The sequence below is a fragment of the Procambarus clarkii genome, unplaced genomic scaffold, assembly GCF_040958095.1.
Source record: "Procambarus clarkii isolate CNS0578487 unplaced genomic scaffold, FALCON_Pclarkii_2.0 HiC_scaffold_536, whole genome shotgun sequence".
Classification (NCBI taxonomy): domain Eukaryota; kingdom Metazoa; phylum Arthropoda; class Malacostraca; order Decapoda; family Cambaridae; genus Procambarus; species Procambarus clarkii.
This window is the reverse complement of record NW_027189569.1, coordinates 87,501-95,598: the sequence shown is the minus strand read 5'-3', so window position 1 is coordinate 95,598 and position 8,098 is coordinate 87,501.

Below are 8,098 nucleotides of genomic sequence, written 5' to 3'. Positions count from 1 at the left end.
GACAGCAGCAAAGGAGGAGATTAGAGCCCTCAAAGAGAACAGTATCAATGCTGAGATGAAGATAACCACCCAGGGAGAAGATGGTAATAGTATTTTGGAAGAGAATGCCACAATAAAAGCAACATTTGCGGAAATACTAAAAAAAATAACTCTGAAGTAATGACTGCAGTGATGGAGGTGGCCATGAAAGCAGCCACCTCACAGGAAGTGGCACGCTCCACTAGCCAGCTGCTGGAAAGGAAAAGATCAGTGATAGCTGTGGGTATTAAAGAGCAGGAAGGCTCTAATAGGAAAGAGTGGAATGATAAGGACAAAGCGGCAGTGAATGAAATACTGAAGGCACTAGACATGGAAGGGGCTGAGCATAGCATTGAGAAGGTTTACAGGCTAGGCTGGTACAAAAAAGACCGAGACCGTGTGTTAATAAAGATAGTGTTTGCAAACGAGAACACAAAGGAGATGATTCTAACAAAGAAAAGCCACCTGCAACATGTGGGAGAATTAAAAAAAGTATTCCTCCAGAGGGACATGATGAGGGAGGAGAGAGCCATGGCGGCAGAAGCAACAAAGAAGCGCAAGGCGAGAGGGAAAAACCAGGAAATCACAGCTCCCAACACATCACCCCAGAGGCGAGGGGAAAACCCACAACCAGCTACCCAGTAACACCAGCAGGGAGGACAACCCCACCACCCTCTGCATAGAAACCCCCTCCTACCCCAAACCCTCCCTGCCCCCACTCAGATACCCAGCCAAATCTCTCTCCCCCCACACCCAATCCCCACCCTTCTACCCCTCCCCTCCTCCCACCCAGTCCCCTCTCCCACCCTTTCCTTCCTGTCCTTCCTCCCCTTTCACCCCATACCCTCCCTGTCCCTCCCCCTTCACTTGACCCCCACCCCTCATCCCAGCATCCTCTGCAACCCTGTTATCCACCTCACAAATCCTCACACCCATGGAACAGCTTCCCCCACCACCAGAACACTCGCCAAGGAGGAAATTTGAGAAGGGACAGAAGAAAGTGAGCCTCAGGGCAATGTACACTAACAAAGATGGAATTACAAATAAAGCAAATGAACTTGGAGAATGGGTACTAGAGGAAAACCAGACATAATAGCTCTCACAGAAACAAAGCTAACAAAAACCATAACAAATGCAGTGTTCCCACAGGACTATTACGTTATGAGGAGAGAGAGAGAAGAGGTGGTGGTGGTGTAGCCCTGCTGGTAAGAAAAGGCTGGGATTTTCAGGAGATGGTTGTTCAGGGATGTGAAGGTTTCAGTGACTACATAACAGGTACAATAACAACTGGAGGGCAAAAAATTATAGTCGTAGTCATATATAATCCACCACCAAATGACAGAAGACCCAGACAGGAATATGATAGAAACAACATGGCCACCATTAACATAATAGAGGGAGCAGCTTCTGTTGCTAGCAGGAATGGATCTGGACTACTAAGACTACTTATGGGAGACTTCAATCATGGGAAGATAGATTGGGAGAACAGAGACCCACATGGGGGACCAGAAACATGGAGAGCTAAGCTGCTGGACGTGGCAACAAGAAACTTTCTAAGCCAGCACATCAAGGAACCAACAAGAATGAGAGAATATGAACCAGCAATGCTTGATTTGATATTTACCCTAAATGGGTAGGATATAAGGGAAGTCAAGATGGAAGCACCCTTGGGAATGAGTGATCACAGTGTATTGAACATTGAGTACCTGGTAGAGCTAGGAATTATCTCCCCCCAAAAAGAACTAGGAAACAAAAGGCTGGCATACCGAAAGGGAAATTGAGGAGATGAGAAGTTTCCTAAGAGAAATCCCTTGGGACACAGACCTCAGAGCTAAGTCTGTACAAGAGATGATGGACTATGTCACCCAAAAGTGTCAGGAGGTAGTAAGCAGATACATCCTGGCCCTAAAGAAAAAATCCGAGAAGCAGAAGAAGAATCCATGGTATAATAGGGCATGTATGGAAGCAAATAAACTGAACAAAAGGGCGTGGAGGAACTTCCGGAATAACAGAACACCAGAAAGCAGAGAGAGATACCGGAGAACCAGGAATGAGTACGTCAGGGTGAGAAAGTAGCAGAGAAAAATTATGAAAATGATATAGCAAACAAAGTCAAGACCGAAAGAAAGCTACTCCGCAGTCACATCAGAAGAAAAACAGTGAAAGAACAGGTAGTGAAACTTAGAACAGGCGAGGACAGGTATAAAGAGAATGATAGAGGTGTGTGAAGAACTCAACAAGAGGTTCCAGGAGGTCTTCACAACAGAACAAGGTGAGATCACTGTGCTAGGAGAAAGGGAAGTAAACAAGGCAGCCTTGGAAGGGTTCGAAATTATGAGAGAGGAGGTAAAGAGAGACCTGCTGGATCTGGATGTTAGAAAGGCTCTTGGTCCAGACGGGATCTCGCCATGGGTACTGAAAGAGTGTGCAGAGGCACTTTGCTTGCCACTCTCCATAGTGTATAGTAGGTCACTGGAGATGGGAGACCTACCAGAAATATGGAAGACGGCGAATGTGGTCCCAATATTCAAAAAGGGCGACAGGCATGAGGCACTGAACTACAGGCCAGTGTCCTTGACTTGTATACCATGCAAGGTGATGGAGAAGATCGTGAAAAAACCTGGTATCACATCTGGAGAGAAGGGACTTCGTGACAAATCGCCAACATGGGTTCAGGGAGGGTAAATCTTGCCTGACTGGCTTAATAGAATTCTATGACCAGGTGACAAAGATTAAGCAAGAAAGAGAGGGCTGGGTGGACTGCATTTTCTTGGATTGTCGGAAAGCCTTTGACACAGTACCGCATAAGAGGCTGGTACATAAGCTGGAGAGACAGGCAGGTGTAGCTGGTAAGGTGCTCCAGTGGATAAGGGAGTACCTAAGCAATAGGAAGCAAAGAGTTACGGTGAGGGGTGAGACCTCCGATTGGCGTAAAGTCACCAGTGGAGTCCCACAGGGCTCTGTACTCAGTCCTATCTTGTTTCTGATATATGTAAATGTTCTCCCGGAGGGTATAGATTCATTTCTCTCAATGTTTGCGGACGATGCCAAAATTATGAGACGGGTTAAGACAGAAGAGGACTGTTTGAGGCTTCAAGAAGACCTAGACAAGCTGAAGGAATGGTCGAACAAATGGTTGTTAGTGTTTAACCCAACTAAATGTAATGTAATGAAGATAGGTGTAGGGAGCAGGAGGCCAGATACAAGGTATCATCTGGGAGAGGAAATTCTTCAGGAGTCAGAGAAAGAAAAAGACTTGGGGATTGATATCACGCCAGACCTGTCTCCTGCAGCCCATATCAAGAGGATAACATCAGCGGCATATGCCAGGCTGGCCAACATACGAACGACATTCAGAAACTTGTGTAATGAATCATTCAGAACTTTGTATACCACATATGTCAGGCCAATCCTGGAGTATGCAGCCCCAGCATGGAGTCCATATCTAGTCAAGGATAAGACTAAACTGGAAAAGGTTCAAAGGTTTGCCACCAGACTAATACCCGAGCTGAGAGGTATGAGCTACGAGGAGAGACTACGGGAATTAAACCTCACTTCGCTGGAAGACTGAAGAGTTAGGGGGGACATAATCACCACATTCAAGATTCTGAAGGGAATTGATAGGGTAGATAAAGACAGGCTATTTAACACAAGGGGAACACGCACAAGGGGACACAGGTGGAAACTGAGTGCCCAAATGAGCCACAGAGATATTAGAAAGAACTTTTTTAGTGTCAGAGTGGTTGACAAATGGAATGCATTAGGAAGTAATGTGGTGGAGGCTGACTCCATACACAGTTTCAAGTGTAGATATGATAGAGCCCAATAGGCTCAGGAATCTGTACACCTGTTGATTGACGGTTGAGTTGTGGGACCAAAGAGCTACAGCTCAACCCCCGCAAACACAACTAGGTGAGCGCGCGCGCGCACACACACGCGCGCACACACACACACACACACACACACACACACACACACACACACACACACACACACACACACACACACACACACACACACACACACACACACACACACACACACCTTTAGGGACCTCGTAGCCTGGTGGATAGCGCGCAGGACTCGTAATTCTGTGGCGCGGGTTCGATTCCCGCACGAGGCAGAAACAAATGGGCAAAGTTTCTTTCACCCTAAGTGCCCCTGTTACCTAGCAGTAAATAGGTACCTGGGAGTTAGTCAGCTGTCACGGGCTGCTTCCTGGGGTGTGTGTGTGTGTGTGTGTGTGGTGTGGAAAAAAAAATAGTAGTTAGTAAACAGTTGATTGACAGTTGAGAGGCGGGCCGAAAGAGCAAAGCTCAACCCCCGCAAAAACACAACTAGTAAACACACACACTCACACACACTCACACTCACACTCACACTCTCTGCTGAAGACGGGGGCGAGTTCTTGATTAAAATGGGCTTAATCATATTATTTTTTAATCAATAGATTGATATTCAAGTACTCAAGAACTGGGGAAAGATTAGCTCGTTGTTCAAAGTAACACAAGCGAATTTCTTATTTCCGCTTTAGCTTTGGGGGGTATGATAGCAGTGTTGGAAACATCTAACACTTTATTACTAATATTCAGTACCTTAAACTATTCGTTTACTGTAATATATTTTTACTAACACTAACCAGTAGAGTAGTGAAATTAACATCATTTAATTAACTCATATTAACGCCTCATTTCCCCAGAAATTCTAGTCACGTGTTGCATCAGATCACAAGACAAAAGGGAAAATATTTACATTCATGAACTATATTAAATTCTCCCTATTTCACATTCTTTAATGAGTATTATTATTTAATAACTCTCTTGCATAAATATACTTCGTGAATTAAAGCAGATAATACGTTTATATTCGTTTATATAGTATTGTTTATTATCTGGTAATAATTCTTACAATTACGAATTGATATTCCAGCTCATTCACATGAATTTATATCCAGCACTCTCATTTTGAACAACGTTCGTTTAATTATTAAGAAATGAGAATTTGAACATTTTCAAATAAGACAAATTAATTCTCTAATTCCTGGTAGCCTTTAGTTCCTATAAACCGGGATAGTAATTAAATCATAGATAATATTAAGTGCGCCATAGCACGACTGGGCATGCAGGAGCCACCTGGGAAGGAGGAAGGACTGGTAAGCGAAGCCATTAAGCTAGAGATTGTCTGGAAGGTGTTCAAATTGCTGCCTCATCAACCCACCATCCGTTACACTACAGACGCTAGGAGGACGAGACTGCTTCATCATATCATAGACATCAGTATCGGCAAATCTACAAGTCCATTTCCCTTGTTTTTTGTGATCACATTTAACATAATAGGGACGACGATTTGTCGTTATGCTGCACGCCCATTAAAAATAACCAGGAAGTGTATTTACAAGGCTTTACCACATCTAATTTAGAAAGTAAAGTAATTATCAAAAGAAGACACCAAACCGGGAAGGCTATGTAGCACCATCAAAGTGCGAAATAATGAGAGGGCGCTAAATATCACCAAGAATGCCAATACGAGAACAAAAACGCATAAGGCGAACGATATCAAAAGTATCAGATTCACCTAGAATTCTATCGAGGGACAGGTGACCGCGGGGGACGGTCGGAAAGTAAGACACACGCTCCTCTTGGAAGTCAAGACATTCAACAAGGATATGCACAACTGTAAGAGGGACAATGAAGTTTGGACAATAAGGAGCAGGGCGGCGCTCCATTAAGTGACCGTGGGTTAAGCGAGTATGGCCAATCTGGAGCCTTGCTAAAGCAGTTTCCCACCGCCAGTTACGGTGGTAGGAGGAAGGCCACGGAGACACACTACGCTGAGAGTACGCAGCTTGTTACTAACTACAGAGGATCAACAACCCTGTCAACGGGCAAGGATGGAGGAATGAATAACAGGATAAAAGTCGGAATAAGGAATACCTTTACGGGAGATGGGACAAGAACAGATAGCTTCCTTAGCGGCAGGATGCGCACGCTCATATATACACCAATATGGCTGGGAACCCAGCATCTAATTTAGAAATATGTGGTATTATAACTCTCTAGGTGATTTCTACATACTACTCACCTTTAGCTTGGAATTGCTGATAAAAAGGAATATATGATGCTGCCTCGATCAAGTGTTCCCAGGATAGCCTGATGAAACAAGTTTTTCGTGACGAATATATCCCAATGCATGCTAGCTTTCCTTCATACTGTTAAGCTGTTATTTCGTTCTTGTAGTTTGTAGAATATTATATTTTATTAATCCAAAGATTTTAAATAATCTCCAATATTTCATGTGTGTTAACGTTAATTTATTTGTACTTGAAATGCTTTAATTTATCTGTACTAATCAAACCCCTCAGTGTGTGGATGGATTTAGCTTCGTAATTTATAATGACTACAGTTTATTTATTATACAGTAAGATTTCCATCATACTTATATAAGAGATCCATAAGCACTGGTTCTTCAAATATTTCCTTTTCTTAATGATGGTCCTCGAAAGATTTCATGAGATTTATTACCAATATCTTGGAGCCAATTCCCCACAAGCAGAACGTATAAACATAGCTCTCTCTGAAGAGAGAAACATGTTCAAGGGTATCGTAACCACATCACATATTATAAATATATTTTGGCAATTTTTTCATAAAAAATTGAATGATGCAGGAAACGCTCGAAAGTATTGTTCACTTAACTTTATGATGATTAAATTAAAAATTAACATTTTCATATAAACATTGTATCTGAAATACCTGCAATCTTTGACTCTGTCCCTTGGGGACATCCTGGCTGCCTCAAGGTCAGGTAACCTTATGACTGCGACTGCTTACCACTTGTGGTTGTCATTGCGTCCTTTTATATTTGTTTAATAATTTCCTCTTTGGTAGCCACTAAACTTCTTAGGTTGTCATCTGCACATTCTATGTAGATTTTTTCTGCTGCATTAATAAATTTCTTTGGTACTTTCTTATAGTTTCGTAATTTAAATTATTTTCTTTATCAGTTATTTGACTTATTTTTTAATTACCATGTGTTGTCTGTAACCTGTGTTTCATCTGGTGAAACACTGAAGGCTTTCTTTGCTTGCCCTGCAATACGTACTTTTTTATCTTAAATATGTCATTATTCGTTTGTATTGAGCCTTCTGTTTTCTGATTAGGTTCTTTAGTGCCATGGTTATTAATTTTGGGTCACTACTATTTAAAATCCGCAATCTATAGCGTACCACGTTCCTGGGCTTTATTTGTAATTTTTTAAATAAAAACATTACATCATAATCCAGTAACCACCTCAGGTAAACAAGACAAGGCCCAAGAACTGCCCAACTCCCATGTTCAGGTCTGCCAAATTTAAAATTCCCAAGGAACCCCTAAATATATGAATCAGATGTGAGAAAAATCTTGCACCTAAAGTTTCAACAAATAACTTTTTCGTGTCTTAAGTTAATTTCCTCATGATCACTGTTGCCTAACTCACTCCCTTTTAAGATGCTACTTATCAGTGTCTCCCTGTTACACAAGTCTATATTATCTTACTGTGTTGGCACAATATTATTTTGTTTAATGAAGCAGTCATAAATTTAAAACTAATTTCCTGAATAGCAAATAAAGTTTATTATACTCAAATTAGTCGGTGTTTGTTAGACACCAATTTTGGTGTTTACTGATGTTTATTGTTTGTTTGGGGAGCCGGTGGCTGAGCGAACAGAACACTGGGCGCGTGATCCTGTGGCCCCGGGTTCGATCCCGGGTGCCGGAGAGAAACAATGGGCAGAGTTTATTTCACCCTGATACCCCTGTTACCTAGCAGTAAATAGGTACCTGGGTGTTAGTCAGCTGTCACGGGCTGCTTCCTGGGGGTGGAGGCCTGGTCGAGGACCGGGCCGCGGGGACACTAAGCCCCCAAATTATCTCAAGATAGGAGACCTAGATGCTTTAGATATTAGTTACCATAAAATCTATTCTTCCCTCTTAAGGTTTGATGGATTGTGTGTATTTTCTATTATTAGGTAGATCATTTTCCATTTAATTCTCCCAACAGTTTGCTGAGCAAAATTTTCAGTCCCACTCTCACACTGCAT